General features: G+C 51.4%; 1 protein-coding gene across 4 annotated transcripts in view; it reads right to left on the minus strand.

Annotated features, from left to right (window-relative positions):
* PTPRE (protein tyrosine phosphatase receptor type E) overlaps positions 1–15880 on the minus strand; it is a 171607-nt gene extending 155727 nt beyond the window's left edge. Inside the window, exon 1 of one of the 4 annotated variants that reach the window (XM_070251996.1) lies at positions 15579–15880. The gene's annotated coding sequence lies outside the window, so the exon portion shown is untranslated. The other 3 variants (XM_023637050.2, XM_070252063.1, XM_070251874.1) reach the window with 3 other exon arrangements.
* Between the last annotated feature and the right edge of the window lie 681 nt (positions 15881–16561).

Raw genomic sequence — 16561 nt, forward strand, 5'->3', positions numbered from 1 at the left:
AGCCACAGGCCAAATCCTTACCAAAAGCTTCTGTGGCCTGGCCTTGACTGTAGTTCAGGCTTCCAGCCTCTTGGGCTCCTGCCCCTTTTCTGAGCCTAATTCTCCAGGGTTTCCATTGACTCTGAGAACTATCCAGGAACCTTCTGTCAAGTTTCTTTTCTCACAAAGTGAACCAGAGTCACATTCCATGGTGTACAGCTAAAAGCCACAACTAATACACCCAGGAGAATGAATGAAGATTTCTCACTGACACCCACTCTTTGGAAAGGGCTGGTCATTCTTCCCTGCATGAATAGGGCTAACCTGTGTGATCAATGGGATATCACGGAAAGGACAGTGTGACTTCCAATGCTAGGTATTACAAGATGTTACAGGTCTGACTTGCTTTCTCTGAGATCACCCTCTCTGGGAGAAGCCAGCTGCCAGGTCAGGAGGACGCTCAAGCAGTCCTGTATGGATGGGTCCATGTGGCAAGGAACTGAGGCCTCCTGCCCACAGCCAACATCAGCTTGGCAGCCATGGAAGCAGGTCCTCCAGCCCCAGCCAAGCCTTCAGGTGTGCTGGCTTCAGACAGGTGAGATGGGACAAAATTGCCAATTCTGTTCCAGATCCGAGAAAATGGAGGTCCGTGCTATAGACTGCATTAGCATAGTTCATAGGAACAGCCCCATCAGTGCCTGGGAATGTGCATTTCCAAGTATCCCAGGGGCCCCTCCAAATGCCTCTGCTTAGAATAGGAGTGGTACAGATGTCCAAGGTCTTCCCGCTTTGCTGATTCATTACAACTGCTACTTCCTAGCAAGCTCAGCTACACTTGTATCGACACACTATAACTAAGCATGTATATATTTATTTAAAATAGATTTTAAAATTACGTATTACTGAGAGTTTTTAGGAAAGATGAAAGTGCCAAGTTCTGCAGGTCCCTGCCAATTCTTCCATGTTCTGTAACCCACTGGGACCCTATTGAACATTGAGCCAGCTTGTCCTGGTTAATCTTGCAGTTTTTCTTGCTTGATCATCAAATATTCCCCGAATATAGGGAGGGAAGACGTGCAGAGGGGAACCCACTGGCTGCAGGCTGATGGCAAAATCCTACTGACAACGGCATATCTGCCTGATCTTGTTTCTCCAGAACATCTCCCCACCCTTCTCTTGCCCTTCCTGATGAGAAGAATCACGCCTTTGCCCTTATAACTCATCCCCATTTAGGGCACAAACTCCTCCTCGATGAAAACGCTTAAGAGTTCATTCTCACATCTTCCTGTAATTTGCTCAGACATGCAGTTTCCCAGAGACATCGTCTGCCTCACACCGTGGTTAATTTCCTTTTTTATGCATCTTGACACAGTATTTAAGCCTCCACCCAAATGCACCTTGTACTCGTCATGGATATTTTCCAGCTTAAGGCTTCTGCAGGGAAATCTTCCCCTCTAGCACACAAGACAGCCCAGTGTCCACACACATTTCACTCGGGTCTGCGCTGCTTGGTCAAGGGGCTCAGCTTCCACAGCCCTGAAATCAGGCAGCGGGAAATGTGAGCAAAGGAGGGGGCGCCCCTTCTGAAGGTGAACCCCAAATTCCAGATTCATGCAGATCCCGCCAGAGTTACCTAGAAGTAACATACACCTGGTTTGGACACTACATTAAAGAAAGAATGTGACACCAACACTAGGGTATCTTGAGAGAATTTTTCTCAAAGCAGAAACTCGCCAGGGGGCCCTTTAAAGCTAATTCAAAATGATTTTCAAATCAGGAGCCAACAGGCAAATCATTCCATTATTCGGCTCCTCCCAGACTTGTAGCACTGAGCCTTAAGTCAGGGTCTCCCCGGCAGGCCCTGAGGCAGCGCCCAGTTCCAGGAAGGCTGTCCCCCTGGACCGCCTCCCATGATCAGGCACTCAGATCATCTCTTTGACATTGGGCAACAACAGGGAGAAAACACTGGACATTTCTTGGACCAGCTCTGCTATTACTCATTTCAAAAGAATGGCATGCCAGCCACTCTGACGGGTGAAGTGCCAGCTCCAAGCCCTCTGGCCTGGGCAGGAGGGCAGGGCAGGAAGGCCACCAGAGGCACGAGGCGGCCCCAGCTGCCGACAGAGCCACAGCCACAGCCACTGGGGCTGGTGTCCGGGGTGAGGGCCCTCACTCCGCCAACTCCAGCAGAGGCGAAGGGCCTGAAGGAAGGTGAGCTCAGTGAGGTACGGAATTCTACAATAAGAAGCCGCAGCAGTGAAGCTGAGAATGGGAAACACAAGAGAGAGCAGAGGGCTCAAGATGGGAGCAGGGAGGGGAGCCAGGAGAGGGCAAGTCCCACCAAAGCCGCTGTTGGTGAGCCTGCTGTCCACCCACCTGGCCCTTGAGTCTGATCTCCTTTGTATGTTAAGGTTAGGAATGGAGTTGAAGGATGCAGATTTACTATAAGATGGCTGGAACTCCTTATGAGAAAGCCTGGCAAAAGTGCCACCCCACTGGTGTTTCATCATGTGCAGAGGCCGCAGTTCTAAGGGCAGAGACACAAGGGGAAATAGGGCTCCTCACGATACACACTGCTCCAGATCCACATGAAGAGAAGAGGGCACGAAAGCCCCTCTCAGTCCCATGTAGCTGACACGAGGACCGCAGGGAAGCCCACGAGCTGTGTCCCAGGCTCCCTCACCACACAGAGCCAGGCTTAGCTCAGCACAGCTGACCTCCTGGGGGCATCCCAGGAGCAGACAGACAGACAGACATGGAAGCCCAGGCCCCAAGAAAAAGACGCAAGGGCAGGACCCATGCATTTGTTCCCCGCTGGAGCCTCAGCACACAGGAGGTCTCCCATCGATATCTGTGGAATGAATGAATGAACGGATGGATGGAAATGACTGGCTGCCTCTTCCTGGGGCCACTGGAAGCACCTCCATCAGCGCAGCTGCCAGAAATCCTGCCATCAGCTCTTTGTTTATCTGGTTTAGGCCTTGTCTTTCCCAAGCCATCACCTTTTAAAAAGCAGCCCTAGAAACTGGCCTTCGTTAAGTCACGAACACCTTGTCATTGGATCAGTCTATCCAACTGCCTTCCCTTAGGACGGAAAGGGCCAGAGCAGGAATTGAAAGGGGAACAGAGCACACAGGAAGAAGACTCACCGAGGACAGAAGTCTCCCTTGGGTAAGTCTCAAGACCGGTCACCTCCCATTGGCCCCATTTCGGTCCCGAGAGCCCCCAGTACCGCCCAGTACCGCTGTCTGCCCTACACAGCATCAACGCCTCTTCTCTGCCTGCCTAGTCAGCCACCATGCCCGCCAGTTACTCCTGGGCTACCCCCCTGCCCTCCCCAACAGCAGAAAGTCCTGACCTCATTCTTGGGCCCCTGCAAAAGTCCCTAACTTTCTCCAGGTCTCCAACTGGGCCACAGGTTGGATTTCCCTGGGAGCTTTGCAAAATGCAGCTCCCAACCTCACTGCATGCAGGGGTGCACTGGGACTTCCCCTGGCAATATTGATGCATGGGCCCCAGGGAGCACTGAGCACCTCTCCTGCCCTGGCCCTGCGCCCCCAGCCCACCCCCTATCAGCCCATCTACATCAGCACTTCCCTTCCTCAGAACTTCCCATCACCTCCTCCAACCCCAAGATGGAGCCCAAGGTCCCTCCCAGGTAGGCCAGGCACCCTCCCACCTCACTGCCGCCCACCAGAGCGAACCTGGGTCCAGTGGACCGGCCTCTTCCTTCCCCTGTGAGCCTCATGGCCCCGTCACCCTGCCCCACAGGCACCTTTCCTCCACCTGGGGGACAATTGGTCCCAATCTAGGTTCAAACCCCAGCCCTGCACTGCCCTCTCTGGGCCTCGGCTTTGTCCTCTCCAGAATGAGCCTGTTGCTGTTCTTGCCTCATGTTGCTGTACGCACAAGCGAGTTCACAGGTTAGACCTGGTACAGAGCAGGTGCTCAGTCAACATCAGCAATTACTAGTGTTATCATAGCTGTCATTTTACTTACTGCCATAACCCCTCACTGAAAACAAGACCTTGCAAAGGGAGAGCTGACTGCTCTACCACGGGCTTTGTGTGTCCACCGACTTGGTGGCAATCAGGTCTGAATTTTTCACATGACGTTAGGTCACAGAAAAGGGGTCAGGGATGCTCACCCTGTGTGCCCCAGTCTTGCACCTGCACAGATGGAAGGAAGGAGGCCCCTGCTGTGTACATCGCAGGTATTCCCATCATCTTTTCCCAAGACTACCCCAGGCTCGGCCCCTGCTGGGTCTGAGGGCAACTCCAACCTCGCTGGGCCCGTCGGTTTTACCTGCTCAGAACCATTCTCCTTTCTTGGAGGAGCAGCCCCCGGGTCTCCTGAGGGAACCACAGTGCCAGCTTTGGGGAAGGCACGTTGCCCACGCCTGGCTCATCAGCGCCAAGGAGACTCACTTCTGGGTCTAAGTGGACCTGTTGGGAAAGGCACTGTAGCAAAGAGCCTGGCAGGGAGAAGAAAGGGAGGGAGGGCCCTGATGGCAATGCTGAACCACTGAATCCAGTGTGTTCTTGAACCCTCGGTTATGTAAATCAATGAGGCCCCTTATGAACTTGAGGGAAATTGAATCATATTTCCATCTCTTACATCCCTAAGATCCCAGATAATATGCAGCCCCACCCCTCCCAGTATGTGTGGTGACATCACACCTTCCTGTGCACTGAGGACCCCTGGGAAGACCAGGGAAGTCAGTGAAGAAGAGGTTAGCTCTAGACTCCTGTGTAGGCTCTCGAGCAGAACGTGCCATAGACAGTAGCCTGGAGGGCTCAAGCTAAGTCAGTAACGGCGCTCACTGCCCTCTGCCCCACCTCCAGGCTCCCCACCTACTGGCACTGTTGACCAGAGGAGAGTGTGGTGGCCCCGTGGGTGGCTGCACACCCACCAGCTCTCCAGGGACAAGAAACTGACTGGGAGTGGGAAGCACAGTGGATCGCTCGCTGACTAGACTCAAAGGAGAGGCAGCAAGGAGCTCCTCCCAGAAGGCAGGCCCCGCAGGCTCCAGGGACTGCCCCTTTGCAGTGGGGCCCCGGGGCTCTTCCCACATGGCCTTAACCAATGTCTTGTATCATTTGGTGACAGAGGGGGAACCTAGGTTACCAGATACCAGTCACTTCACATGTTTTAGTGCATGTTCTTACCATAGATTAAGCCCATGATGCTTACACAGTCAAGCAATTCCCACCTGACATCATACTAGCCATCAGCTCAGAGCAGTCACCCCGGGAAACATGGCCTGCCGTGGCTAAAAATGGACACAGCACGCCAAGCCTGGCTGCTCCTATTGCCAAGACACCAAGTCACTAAAGAAAGCATAATCTCTTTAGAATACTTATAAATCACTGCTATACTGAAAAAAAATCCATTGCAAAGTAACATAACCAGGACTGACGTCATTGATCTCTGCCCGGCACCACCCACCCATTCAGGAGGTGCATTCTAATACAGCAAATAATAAATCATTTGCTAAACAAAAGCATGCTGCACACAGACATACAGACATGCAACTGCCTTCTTAAATACCTCCTGGAAGCAATTTGCCGGGCAGAAACCACACCCAAAGGAACAGGCTTGCATGACTCAGGCCAAGCAAACAGAATACGGATGCGCAGCAGTGAGGTAATAATTTCTCACCTTCGGGCCCCGCTCCAGGTCAGGAAGGCACACAGCCCGATCAGCTGGGCTTTCGTGTTATGGAAGCCGGCGAGGGGCCTCAACTTCCAGAGGCCCCAAACATGAACATCGTGTCAGACACCAGGGGGAGGATGAGGGGTCAGTCCCCAGGGCAGTGAGAACGGGAAATAGACGCTCCACTGGGGTCCGGATATTGGTCCCCGGAGCAGGCAATGTGACCCCAGCAGGTCTCCTGCTCTTCACTTACAGCCGCAAAGGCTTGATTCTAAGCAGAGAGATCGAATTGTTTGCCAACTTCTCAAAGAGGCCATATACAAAGCAAAAAGGCAGAATGTGGATTTGGTTTTCGGTAAACTGAACGACTTGGACAGAAAACATATTTCTAGTTACCTTAAAACATATGAGGAAGGTTACTGAGGAAATAACCAGAAATGCATAAAAGCGTTTTCTTTTTTTATTTGATGATAAATGTAAGAGGTGACTCTTTGGTGTGCAATGAATTCAGTTTCCTGAGCACAAAAATACGGTTGAATTGAGCCACGTCTCATGTCGTCCTGGTCACTGTTCTGCTGCCATTGGCCGGAGTCAGGCTCAATTCGTAAAACCAAGGAATTGATGGCTTCGCCATTGCTCTGACCACTGGGACTTCCGGGGATGTTTTAGAGTCCAAGGAGCTCCCAGTATAACCCCCTCCCGCCAGTGGATGACAGAACTGGCATTACCCAGTTGGGCCAGCTCCCTGAAGTCTCCAGGAAAGGCTCTCTTGCACGCTCCCTGGGAAATCCGCAGAAGCCCTTACCCCCGTCAGAGGCTCCTACTTGGGGGAAGCCTCCCTGCTTCGCTCCTGCTGTAACCATGCAGCTTTCCTCCTATTCTGCCAGAGGGACAGCCACCAGGATGCCGACCTGGCGACAGCACCCAACCACAATGAAGCCATCCTTCAGACATGGTTTGCATAAGCGACCATGACCCTTTCGGCCTCTTCCCCAGAGAAATATTTTCCACCCCTTCAGTCACTGTCATTGCTTCCATATGGATTTTCTCCATTTTAAAAGGAAACTTCAAATGTGGTGCTCAAAGCTGGACTAAGGTGTTCAAGACAAGTGTCATGGATGCCAGAGAGAGAGAGAGCACGGTGACTCCCACTGTGTACCTGTCAGAGGCCAGTGGTGACCATTCCCACTAGCTCTGAAGATGGCAGTACAGGACATCACAGTTCCCAAGAGCCAGCTTCTCTGATAACAGTAGCCATCGTTAAATGATTTATTCATGTTATTTTATTAGGAATATTGTCTAATCCCCAACAATGTACATTGTAACCAAATTTTTAACAAAAAGCAAGATAAACGATTAGCACGGTGAAGCAGAAACATTGTCACCGCCAGTTTCTTGATGAAAAACTCTCTTCATGCCTCGTGGGACACACCTCCTGGTAGAATCAACGGCTTGTATTGGACAAGTTCGCTGGGCTCCCCCGAAGGCATCTCAAACTCAGCCCACAGTCTGGGCTCATCACCATGCCTTAACCCTGCATTTGGTCCTGATGCATGCAGCCTCCCTAGCTGAAAACTGTGAGGCCTGGGTCAGGCAAGATTCTATTGAAACATTAAAACAAACTGTGTGCACACATGTATTTTTCTATGGACTGAATCCATAGTCTTCCTTAGAATCTCAAAGGCAGCTGTGATCTCAAGCAGTTTAAGAACTGCTGGTCCATCAGACAGAATCCAGACTCTTCACAAGTGTCTGGAGAATCCCAAGCTTTCCCACTTTCTTGTCCCATCCTCTCCATCCCTGGGCTCCAGCTCCACTCAAACACCTGCTGTTCTCCAGACAGGTCATGCTACTTTTCACTGCTGGGCAAGCACATGGAAGCCCCTCTGTCTGGAATGTTCTAGCCCTACTGGCTGCCAAGAACACATCCTCGAAAACCAAGCCTGCTGTATTTCAGGAAGCCCTTCCAGGCTCCCCCTTCATAAGCCCATGCCGGCAGCTCTGTCCCACTCTGCATCTGGCATCACATTTAATGGGGCCTTGAAGTGATGAGTTCTGTCCTCCCATGGACGTGGAACACCCACAGGGCATGTGTCTGGACTCTTTTGTAACTCCAGTGCTAAGCATGGTGCAAGTATACAGTAGGTACTCAATAAATGCTTAACATTTCCATTTGTCCCTTCTAAATGATCTTACAGACTCTTTTAAGTCTACCCACATTTGATGAAAACCAAGAAACATCCTTTGAAAGAATATTGCTGGCTAGCTAAGAATAGGTATTGCTTGGCACAACGCAGCACCAAATTATTAAATTTCTGGCTCTTGCATTTTTATATTACACTGGGCCAAAATCAGGACTTTGCTCAAAGGAATTTAAATGGGCAGACTGATAACATCTCCAACAGATGACTGAACTTTAGCTGATGCTCGCAACATTGGCAAAAAGTAATTTATTGAATTCCTGATGCACTTCATAAAGCGCTGCCACAAGCTGAAGAGGAGAGAACGCTGAGTCAACCGCACTTCAAAATTAAGGACGAGTTACTGTTTCAAAGTATTTTTATGTCCAGTACTTAACCGTTCAGCTGTTTATGAAACTAAGGCCACTTTCGGAGCCAGAAAAACCATATGCTGAAAACAAGCATTAATTACAAGAAATAATTTTACTGGTAGCAATGTAGGTTTTGAGATGACTTGAAATAAAGTGGCTACAAATGAAAAGTTTCTTTTTGATTAGCAAACGTCACAGTGCAACGAAGACTGCAGAGGGGTTCATTTTTACATATTTAGGAAGCTACAGTATTTTATTCTTTTGGAAGAGCATTTGTACATTTGCTAGTCATTAAAGTATGTGCCTTAAGTCAACATTTTGTTAGCCCAGATTGAGTTACTATAAATCCTTGAATGTAATAAAAGGACACAAATATTCTGGCTTTTTGTTAATGCGTACTGATTTTTATCCTCCTGAAATTGTGAGAGAGTTTCTGCTTCAAAGATCCAGGGTGTCTGCGTCTGCATATTAGCTCCATGCCCTGATATACGTGAGCATATGTCACCCCTTTGCTCTCTGAAATTGTCCCAGGCCACGCCCTGGTCCTGAACTCTTGCCCTCATGTGCCCAGGATCCAGAGCTCCCGTTCCAGCTGGAAGAGAACCTGGAGGCCTCCTCAGCTGACAAACACTGAGGATGAAACTCGGCCTCTGAGAGTCTCAATCTCGCCCTCTCGCCCTCTTCTCTCTGTCTGTTTCCATCTCTCTTTCCGTCTCTTCTTCTCTGTCTCTCCCTCTCTCTTACTTTTTCTTCTGTATGTACAATAGGAAAGTGTTCTGAAGACAGGAAAGATCTGGAAAGAAATGTGAACATCCCTAGGAAGAATTCTGTGCTGAATACCAACCTCTTAGCTTAATTCACTAGCAGGTCTTTCTGGAATCTAGAAAATGTGCCAGAGCATTCTGTAAGGAGGATTTACCTTGTCTCCACGACACATCCCATCATACCTCTAAAACAGCCCAACCTTTCCCTGAAAGTGTGTTTCGTAACGAGTGGGTTGGTATAGAATGGCTAAGAGCAGGCCAGTCCCGGGAAAAACAGTGACATGAGAAAAACTAACCACCAGTGTCCTCAAAGTCCCTTCTGAGCCCCTCTGCCTCCTTGCATCCTGCACTCCAAGCTCCCCAACAGGAAGTGATTCAACCCTAGCTTCAAACGTGAGCACTCACTGAAGACACAGCCCTTCTCAAATACAGATTTCCACCTATGCCGTATTCCAAACAACAAAATGAAAGCCTCATCCCATGAGAAGAATCCAGACAGACAGACTGGTAGGTGAGTTGGGGGCAGACCCCAGGGCCGTGACATCAAATCATGCACGTGGGTGTCCACCTCTGAGCGGGGCCTTTTGAACTGGAGAAGAAAGGAAGACCAGAGGTCCTGGGGTTTAACGAGGAACCCGCCAGGACAGGAGCTTCCTCGGGCTGTGCTCTGCTCCACAGGGTGCACCCCCACCCTCCCAGGGCACTCATGCATCTTGGCAAAGGAGTCAGGGCCAAGTTGGCTGAAAGCCAACTGAACAGCCCCACTGAAAGTCCTACGGCAGCGACACAGCCTGAAAAACGCCAAGTCCTTTTGGGGTGAGAGAGAAAATAAAAAGGCTTAGTACAAAGGTCACTTAGAATAACACTGTAATCAAGTAGCTACGTGATAAGACATTCAAAAATCTCAGTTGAGCAGAAAAATGGAACTAATTTGCTCCCTAGTACAAAACTCGGTGACTAATGTTCAGCTGGAAACGACCAAATAGAGTGAAGGACATTAATAGCCAAAAATTATGTCTGCATTTACAGAACAGAAATTAAGTGACTTTCCCTGAGGACAGAGCAAGTGTGTCAGAGGAGAACTGAGAGCTCAGACCATCTCAAGACTTTGATTCTAGTCCAGCTGGCCCTAGGCTCCTGGGCGCCATGTGGCACCAGTGACCCTCAGTGAGCACTACCCTGGGCACTCTACACATTACCTCTATGCATCCACATGACAACCGTGTTTGGGAAGTGTCATTGTCCCCATTGGAAGGAGCAGAGATCACACTGGGAGAGAGTCAGTCACTTGCCCATAGCCTCAGTGTCACCAGCCCCAATCTAACTCCATCCTTCTGCTCTAAAGTCTGTGCTCTGAGTCCCAAGTTGGGGCTCCTCCTACTGGAAAGCAAAGCCCCAGGGGTTAGATTTGCTGCTGGTATTCAGAGAGAGAGAAGTCATCTGCACATGGCCTCCTCCACTGCTCCCTGCACCACTCACACTGAGGTCCATTGCTTCCATCCTTCCACTCCTCCATTTCCCTTACAAGCACTGGATGCCCTGTGAGCTCCAGGCATCGAGTGAGCATCCTTCCATCCCTGGAGAGCATGATGCAGCCACGCACCTGCCTGGGGAGCAGGATCGAACACTGAACACTCATTCTGGCACAAGCCCTCCTGCCAGATCAAGTTTACTGTGGCCGGAACCCAGCCCTGGGGTCTGGACAAGTTTTCCTATCAATTCTTCATTCTTTATCCAATAAACACGAACATCAAAACACTTTAGGTTTTTAGCACATAAGCAAGGATGACTTTTTTCTTCAAACTTTTCCCTACCCGCTGATGGAGTTTATATTTGTTTCAGGGAGAAAGAAGACTTCCTCACCCTTTTGGTTATCTCATACAATACAGATTAATTGACTATATTATGTGGACATTCTTGATTGTATTTGAAACCTATTTTAAAATACACGTCCTTTAAAAATATTTATTTGGTTCCTATTTGACTGGGAATCAATATAAAAGGATACGTTTATTTGTTTTTCTGACCCATATTGTTAAAATCTTTTATTTCATAAGCTTAATCAACTCCTTTGAAGTATTTGTGTAGTTGAAAGAAAGACATGAGGCCCGCAGTCCTGGCTCTGAGCCGGGTGCTATGTGAGTTCAAAGAGGCTGTGAACCACATCAAAACTCCCCGAGTAGAACACCTGGATGGGGCGGACCCTGACAGATGAGATTTAGGGACCGGCAGCCAGACCAAGGGAAGAAAAGGAAGCTGGCTTGGTAATCCCCAAACTAGGGATCTCCCAGCCCGCATCCAGCAGGAGCCCCGCGCCGACCCCACTGCGCACCTGCGTCTACTTGAGGATTAGTAAAATTCTATGAAACCCCTTTACCTCCGAGGCAGCTGATCTAAAACCCCAACCATCTAGACTATTATCCAGCACTCTGCTTTTGGGGAAAAATGCTAGTAGTAAAACAATGAGACATTACCTCTCCAAAAACAAAAACTTTTGGTATGTCTGGAGTCAGTATCTAAAATTAACAGCATGCTAAATGTACCCATGAGCCTAATCTTACTCCAGGTAGATATGGTGCCCAGAGCAGAGACAGACGTGGCCCGTGGGATGAGCCGAGAATGGGAAGCAGCCCCCGCCATGGATTCAGCCGTGCACAGAGTCAGCAGCACTGCCTAGAACGGCGTGCAGAGGGTGACATTGGGCAGCACACTGGAGCTAGGAGGGGCTCACAGATGGCCTGGGGCCACACTTCTCTCTTTGGAGGTAAGAAAAGTGAAGCTCTGAGGGTTTGGGGGGCAGCCTTCAGCTTCATAGCTTTTGTGTTCTAGTCTGGAAGTTAATCTCTTGACCCTGGGTCTACACACCTGGTTCTAGACCACACTACTTCGTGCTGGGCTGGCTCATTTGCCAGTTGTCTCGCACGCAGCCTGGTTTAATTCAGCCCATGAACCCAGGTTAACGTGCACACAAAATTGCATTTATGCCTCATAGACCATTCTAACATTGAAGAGTCAATGGCGTACATTAAAGAATGGGTTTGCTCATGGAGTATAGGTAAAGTTATGAGATTAAAACACTTAATCATGGAAAATTTACATAATCATTCAAATTATCGTGCAAAAAGTAAAAACGATCTAGCACGTCACACCATGTTGATTTGACCTAGCACTTTGGATGACACACAAAAGGTATATATCTATTAATATGGATTCTGACTCTGTTCATTTACTCATTCAAACTTCGCTGGTTCTTGATGAATGTAACACAGCCTCGGGTGTTTTAGGGGAATAATGACCACAATTTACTGAGTGCCAGGCATGTGCCTTGTACTCTGTATGTATCATCTGTCACTCTCACAACAACCATGTGAAACAGAGGTCATCACTCCCATTCTAGAGAAGAGAACACTGAGGCAGGAATTTCGAATAACTGAGTCAAGGTCACACCAGAACCAGGATTTGAATTCACACCTGAACCCAAAGTCCAAGCTCCCAGAGACACACCTTCCACCCTAAAAGCCTAATGACCTGGTAGAGGAGATAAACAAGTCAACTAGAATCAAAATAGAGTCTGATAAGGATGGGCACGGAGAACCTTCTAAAGACTAAAAGGAAGACAGATTATTCTCAGGTGGAGGTGTTGGGAAGGCTTTGTGGAGAATAAGGCATTTGAAGTGGGCTTTGAGGTATGTGCAGGAGTCCTTAGGATGGCGATAAAGGGAAAGGAGATTCAGAACAGAGGGCTGAGCAGGCTCCACCTCCAAGGATCTGGAAAGCACGAGGGTGCCTTCAGGGAGTATGGAGCCACTGGTTTTTCAGGAGATAGCATGCCGAAGAAGGACCAGAGATGATCTTGGAACTCACAGTTTTTTCCTAGTGATAATCAAATATTAAGAAGGCCCATCTCTATCCTCATGGATACATTTGTTCCCTTTTTTGACAGCAGGACCTCTGTCAGTGTAACTCAAACATTATAAACGAAAAGGACATATTCAGTACAGGAACGGAAGGCAGCCTCCACGGTGTTGCGGTCTCTCTCTGGTCAGAACATCATTCCGGCAAAAATGTTCAGTCCCTCCAAAAGAACTGGCAATGTAACCCCTAGATGGACCTCTCTCATCTCTCCCTGATTCAGTTCAATCTACATCAACACAAATGTGTGGCTGCCTACCAGCCACAACTGACATCCACTGAAAATACTCAGACTCATCTACTTCAGCAGACGCAGTCCTAAAATGTCACTTCGTCACTTGTTCATCCATCCAAAGACAGTCACCAAGAGCCTACTGTCAGGTACTTGGCTGGGTGCTGAGGACACAATAATGACCTCAGGCAAACTGCAGTCCAGCATATCTTTCCACAGCAGGGCGGAGGCTGGTGAGATTTGATGGGGAAAGTGTCAGGGTGGGTGGGGGAGACCACAAGTTTCATCTGGAGCATCTTGAACTGGGGGATACCCCAGGAGAAACGTCAAGCGGGCAGCTGAGCCAGAGAACTGCAGAGGAGTGGTCTGGGCTAGAAATGCACCTCTGACCTGGAGGGAGGGAATTTCGACAGAAGGGGGTACCTTGGACTGCGATGATGGCGATGGAGATAGAGCCAAGTGGACCAACGGAAGCACAGTTGGAGGAGAGGTATATTTTGACCAATTGAAATTCACATTTCAGTTTCATTACTAACCAACTGTCAAAGGCTGTTGATTCCTCAGGCATCTACCTTCAATATGCCCCCTCTGATGCACCCCCCCAACCCCTACAGCCACTGCAGGGGATGAGGATCTGTATACACATATCCCTGGAGGGAAGGGGGTCACTCATCACAACACAGAGCTCCAGGACCTCCTGCAGGCTTCGGTGGAGGTACTGAGCCAGGGAGCACATCTCCCTCGGCCAGGTGTCCCTCCCCAGAAGGGAGAAGTGGCCTCTGTGCATGACCCGTGGATCTGACCGCATTGCTTCACACCCACTCTGTGCCTCACAGGGGTCCCGGGAAGCATCACAGTGACAGTAATCCCCTCATCCACTTCCCACAACCGATCTGGCAGGGGGGACGACGGGGTTTGTTTTTAAATTTAAAACCATCCTAATTCATCCAACGACCTGGCCTTCACAGAGATAAATCTAGCTCCTAGCTCATGTTGACACATGGAAAGTCTGGCTTGTTTTTTGGGGGGGGTTGGAAGAAGTGCTGATTCACAGGCATCATGAACACTATTGAAGAACAACTTTGGCCCCCAGGTCACGGCCAGAGGCTGTGCCACGCCTGGGAAGGGCTAGGTGCTGCTCCAGGTACAGGCCCCTCTAACTGAGAGCACAGTCTCCACCTCCTGGGCCTGTTCCATGTCACCAACTGGACTTTTGTTCAGAACATGCCTAGAGCCCGTGCTCAGAAAGCCCAGACCCCAACCGTACTCACACCCAGAGCTCTGCCCCATTCCATGGAGGCCAAGTGACCGTGGCGGTCAGGAGCCAGCCTCGGCCAACCACTCCCCACCATTTCATGCCCTCCTTTGGCTTAGACCACTGGTTTTGGAAAGACACCCCCCCTTCCCATACACACAGTTGAAATGGGCATTGCTCTTCACTTTGCAGAAGCAGTTCACTGACCTTTGGCAACCCTGGGTCAAAGGGTAGCTGGGGTCAAGAGCTGACTGGACTTAGACACGGTGACTTCTAAAATATGTGACCATCCTTTGTGGTTTTCATTCAACTCAATCATCTACCACTCTAAAATACAAGCACAAAGCCACATTCCTCTTGCCTCGAGTTTCTTGGACTGAAACTCTGATACAGTGGTCCTAATCCAAGAAAAATCCATATCAGAATTCTGCAAGTACAACTGTTTAACCTTTCTAGAAAGGTTTGCCCTGCCAGGAAGGAATTTAGGTCAAGTCCAGCACAGGCACTCAGGACTTGGCTTGACCTCTCTATCCTATGGGCTGTCGGGCCTTCCCCAGATGGTCCCAGGGAGCTGCAGGCTTGGCACTGCGCTGACCTCAGGTCCAGGAGCTCTGACAGGCACCCCACCGACACTGCAGTCCGGCTTGGGCCAGCCGGGGCCTGCCCACTTCCCCATGTCCTCTCTGCCGCCGCATCTCTGAGCCCCCCAGCGGCGCCCTACTCGGTTCCCCTCCCTGGGAAGGCAAAGGCGTCGGGATCGCGGGGCAGCATCGGAGCAGCGGCCCCGCTCCTCCTGGAGTTGGAGCAACTCAGAGTCACTTTCTCAAAGGCTCCTGCCTCAGTCCCTGCGTGCGCGTTGCCCCCAACACACCCGTTGGCACCCCCTCTCAGTCTCGCCCGCTTTCACACACGTCCTCCTTGTCGCCACCGGTAGACACACACGCTCTGCTGGTCCGTTTACCGAGAGAGAGCGCGAGAGCCGCTGCTGTGGTCGCCAAGTTGGGCTGGGGCCTCAGGGAGTCCGAAGCCCGTGGTCGCGCGGTCCCCAGCCGCTGGCACCGGGCGCGCCGCGGACCCGCAGGAAGCCAGCTCGGGGACCCGGCACCCTGGCGCGGCCCCTCCCTCCCTCGGCCGCGGCCGAGGCGGCGTCCCCGGCCTATTCTGGCCGCCCGGGGCGCACGTCCACCTGAGGGGCGCACGGCCCCCGCCCGCACACAGCGTGCCGCTCACCTCGGGGGGGCCGGTCCGGTCGCGCCGATCCCGCCTCCGCGGCGGCTCCGCATCTCCTGGACGCCCACCCGCCGCCCTCCGGGGCGCCTCGCTGTCCCTGCTGGGCGCAAAAGAGGGTCCTGGGGACGCGCGGAGGCCGCGAGCTCCGGGCCCCGCCCGCGCCACCTCTTGCCTCCCGCACCGGCGCCGCCAGCTGCCCGCAGCCGAGCAGGAAATTTGTCGGGCCGGGTCCCGCCGCCTCCTGCGCTCGCGCTCGGGCTCGGGCTCCGCGGCGGGGGCGGGGGCCCGGCGCTGCGAGGAGCGGGGGCGACGCCTGGTGTCCGGCGCGGGGAGCGCACCCCGGGCGCCCGCCCCGCTTGGGGCCGCGGCCCCGCCCAGCAGCGATGGCCTGAGGCCCTGGCAACACCCCGCCGCCCTGGACGTCCCTTTACCCAGGCTGCTGCCCCTTCTGGGGAGACCCTGGCCAGGCCCCCACTGCACCGACCCAGGCGCACATGGAGGGTGTCAAGGTGTGACAGGCACTCTTACAGGCAGGAAAGGCCCTTCCTACCCAGCCTTGACCCTGGGCGCCAGGAACTGGTCTGGCTGGGGACAAGCTTTCCGTCATGCAGTCCGTACAGGGGAGCGCACGCAGGACACCCCGTTCCACTTCTGGTTCGGAGAAGGAGGGAGAGCCATGAAATCTCCTTAGCCTGTGCCCTCTCTGTAAAGGGCATAAGGATGCCCACTTGGTGGATGCCGAAAGGGCTTAATTGCCATCAAGGCAATATCTGAAAAGTTAAACACCACGTGCACACGAGGAAGACTCCCCGCTAGGAAGGGTCTGGACCTGCTGTTGTCCTGGACTGCTTTCCAGGTGATCTCCTGTGAGCTATTTAGGGAGGTTTCAGAATGAAGGGAATTCCATCAGAGGGCCAGAAAGGATGCATGTTGCATCATCTTGGTTCTGAACTATTTTGCTGTGGCCTCTGGGTTGGTCCAAG

This window comes from Equus caballus, chromosome 1 (genome assembly GCF_041296265.1).
Source record: "Equus caballus isolate H_3958 breed thoroughbred chromosome 1, TB-T2T, whole genome shotgun sequence".
NCBI lineage: Eukaryota > Metazoa > Chordata > Mammalia > Perissodactyla > Equidae > Equus > Equus caballus.